The following is a 3,964-nucleotide window of genomic DNA, read 5'->3' as shown; positions in this document are numbered from 1 at the left end:
TTCATGAACACATCAGCTCTAACCCCTCCTGACTCAGTAGAAGCTAAGTAATCTTTCATCTCTTCAGGAGTCATCTTCTTAATTCTGTCTGCTCGCTCAGCATACAACTTTGCTTTCTTTCTATCATATTTCACCATGAACTTAGCATTTATTTTCAAAGCATCCCTTTTGTGTTCATCAATGCTGAGAAGTTCATCATGAATTTCACGCTTTTCAGGATCGAGGGATCGTACATTCTCAATTTTGTGTCATTTCAGAGCAGCAAATGCCTCAAATTTAGCGTTAAAAGTAGCATCTAGTTCCTGCTGTCTCCTCTGATGCCTCTCTAGCTTTCTTTTCATTTTTTGTTCAATAGTTTGAGAGACAGCAAAAGATTCAGCTAAAACCAATTCAGACACATCACTGGGCTTACTGCAAGAACCAATATCATCCACAGATGTGGCAGACACACTGGGTTGAGATTCACCAGCTGCCTGGACACCTGCTTTAGTATGAGCGTTGCTGGGCTTAGTGCCAGAACCTTGACCAGTACCATCATCACCACCATCATCACCATCCCTCCTCTGCTGTTTTGGAGCCTTTTCATGCTCATGCTCCCCCTCAGATTGTTTTCTCTTTTTAGATTTCTTTTTAGACTTCTTCTCCCCCTTTTTGTCATCAGCAGGGGCAGAAGGATGAGCAGGGGAGACCTGTGCATCAAGGTCATTATCTGATTCAGGAACTGAATAGGCAAAGTTGTTCCAGTCAGTATCAGCAGGAGATAGATGGGCACCAGGATCTACACCATATTGTTTGAGACATAGGTTTGAAGTTCTGACTTCATTCCTTGCAACACCCATGGCCATTTGATCAACAGTGGCCCTAACATCAGCTTGTAGGGCAGCCATTCGTTGCATAGTCTCCACCATTTGAACATAACAGAAGCAGGAACCATTGTGGCCATTTGCTATTCCTGCAAATCCAATCTCTCTTCTAAAACCCTATTCTCCTCATTTAGAAAGAGAATCCTTCTATTAGCAACATCAAGTTCAGCTTGAAGACGGGCAATATGATCAGTGTATTCATTGTGAGAGATGATTCGTCTTTTTAGGTTCTCCACTTCTTCATGGTGTTGGACAATGGCATCCACCGCAAGATCAGCAAAATCACATACTTGTTTGAGCTGGGCTTCAATAGTGGAAGTTGTAACATCCCCAGCTCTGCGTATGGCTTCAGTTATTCGATCAACAAGAGTAGTGCGGATGGTTCTTTGTAGATCTGGTGTGATTCTGGCTACTGTACGATAAACAGCCAGTGTAGAAATAGCAGCCACCTCAGTAGGATCAAAACTACTGGTTGAGGGGCAATCACTAGCAGCGACAATAGGATTACCTCCGTGGGGTGGTGGAGGTGGAAGGTCAGAATCTGACTCATCACCATGATCACCATCATTTTTACCTTCACCTGAAGGTTTAGAACCACTGGTATCCTTGTCAGCATCATCAGTGAGATCCACTAGTGACTTATCAGTCACATTATCATGAGTGACTGGCTCGCCCTTACCAGCACCTTTATCAGCATCACCATCAGATGAAGAAGATGATGAGGAAGAAGCTGAAGAATCAGAAGGTACTGGCGAATCAGGGACATTCTGCATCACACACTTACCAGTAGTAGGATCGATGATGAACTTGAGAGGCCTCCAAGTACCAGGCCATGGAGAAGCAGCTGGAGCCATACCAAAGTAATGGTAGTATGGCTGCTCATTAATTTGTTGCAGGGTGGCCAGCCTCTCATAAACCTCTTCTCTTGCTGGTCGATCAAGCTGAGATAATAGGTCAACCAGCTCTTCCCTTGGTAGCTTGCTGGCTGAGATTAAAGCACTTTGAGGATCAATAGTCAGCTAATCCACCAGCAAGGTAATCTTGGGAGTAATAGAAGCTCCCCTGAAGATGAAGTTAGGGACAACTTCATCAGGATCTGGTACCTGACACACATATGGTTTCTTCTCAGCAGAAGCAGTATCCTAAGAAGAATCAGTGGTAGCGGTAGCAGAGGTACCAACATTCAAAATAGATTCAGTAGAACCAGTGACATGTGCAGAATAGGAAGCATTTGCTGGAATAAGCGCATCAGTAAGCACCATGTTATCCTGATCACCACCTGTAGTAATATCCTCAGTAGAAGCAGGGGGAGTAACAGTGGTAGTGCCAGCAGTATCAAAATCAAGAACCTCCTTAACAATATTATCAATAACCTTTTCAAGTGCATGAGGAGGTTCTATTATCATCTCATCAACCACTTCAGAATCAATGGTTGAAGTATCAATACTGGAGACTGTAGGAGGAGCAGCAGAAACATCAGCAGTAGCAAGCTCCTCATGAACAGTAAGATCTGTGGAACCAGTATCCACAATGTCTCCAGTAGAGCCAGCAGCAGTAGAAGCAACAATACTAGTATCAGTACCACCAGTAGACAAATCAGTAGCACCAACACCAGTAGCAGAAACAGAGAGCTCATCAGTAGAAACAATAACATCCTTTTCTTGCTCCCCCTCTGCCTGTTCATCCACCCTACTAAGAACTGAAACAAGAGAACATTTTATGTTAACAACTGTAGAACTAAATAAATTTGACTCAACAATTGCATCTGTTGTTGGTCTCTGGGGACAGACTGGTGATTTAGTCAGCCCTTCGATTGTGATAGAGTTAGGTGTCTGTAAGTGCAGCTGTGACTCTACTGACTCATTGGCAACACATGTTGACCCAGATAGGGTAAGAGTTCTGGCTAGTAATTATGTAGGAGAGTGACTCTTATCATGATCCAAGTAACATTTAGGTTGTGCAGTAGCCTGAGCTGATTCAACACGATGAGGAGCCAGCTCAAGTCTGCTTTGGGGGTCAGTTATGTTCTCTGCTGGTTGTACTATTAGCAGAGGATATTTCATGAAGTATAATTTTGAAAAATGTGGAAGTGCCTGTTAGAAGAGTATGGGTTGCGACTCTTCTTAACACTAGTTTTAACACCAGTCAGCTTGGGAGCTAAGGTTGTGCCTTTAATTCCACTTTCATTTTTCAAGTTAGCAGTTAAAATATTTTTAATTAAGTTAGAGATTTCTGCTGTTTGGTCTAGAGACGCACCAGGTTCCATAGCTGCTTTCTTTTCAGAAGCAGCAGTTGAGACTGGGGTAATCCCTCATGTGGTTTGCTTGGAGCCAGCTTTAGCTCGTTTGGATTTTCCTGTTACCAAGAAATAGTTAAGCAACGGATTTCAATACTAGAAGTGGGTAGTCAGTATATAAGACAATGGCTGATCTTTATTATCAGAGAGCATTAGATTCTAATACAACTACTGCTTTACCAGTATGTGAGACGGTGGCTGTACTAGTTGAGGTAGCTGGCTTCTTCCTTTTCATAGCTGGATTGTGCTGAGGTCCCTCCCCCTCAGTTGGTGCAACACCAGTGGCAGTTGTTTGGTGAACTCTACCCCGAGCAGCAAGATACTCGAGCATGCCTGGCGTTAAACCAGTATATGGAGCAGTAAGAGCATATTTTGGCATCCCCTTGCTTTGGAGGCAGGTCGAATGATTCATCAGCAATCTGCTGGTAAGCTTCACCCAGCTCATTTTCAAAAACAAGGCTCAAGAACCTTGGAAAGGGGATTAAGTGTGTTCGTTTGGGTGCAAGCACCATTTCCCTTAGTCGCAAGAAAATTTCACCGGCATAATCAATATTATGGTTAAACAGCAACCCGTGACCAATCTTCAGCTCAAAATATGAGCACTGGTCAAAACTCCCTGACTTCTGGCTGATGCATTGAGTCAGCAATCTAAAGAAATAACACCATAGAGGTGGCATATGCTTCCTTAAGGGCGTATGAGCCACTGGTCGATTGAACCCTATAATTTCCAGTACCTCCCTTCTAAACTCATCACTGGTAGGTGAAGTAACAAAAGGTCCACTTGGCAGATGAAGAGCTCGTCGGA

The sequence above is a fragment of the Rutidosis leptorrhynchoides genome, chromosome 7, assembly GCF_046630445.1.
Source record: "Rutidosis leptorrhynchoides isolate AG116_Rl617_1_P2 chromosome 7, CSIRO_AGI_Rlap_v1, whole genome shotgun sequence".
NCBI classification, from domain to species: domain Eukaryota; kingdom Viridiplantae; phylum Streptophyta; class Magnoliopsida; order Asterales; family Asteraceae; genus Rutidosis; species Rutidosis leptorrhynchoides.
This window is presented reverse-complemented; position numbering follows the sequence as displayed.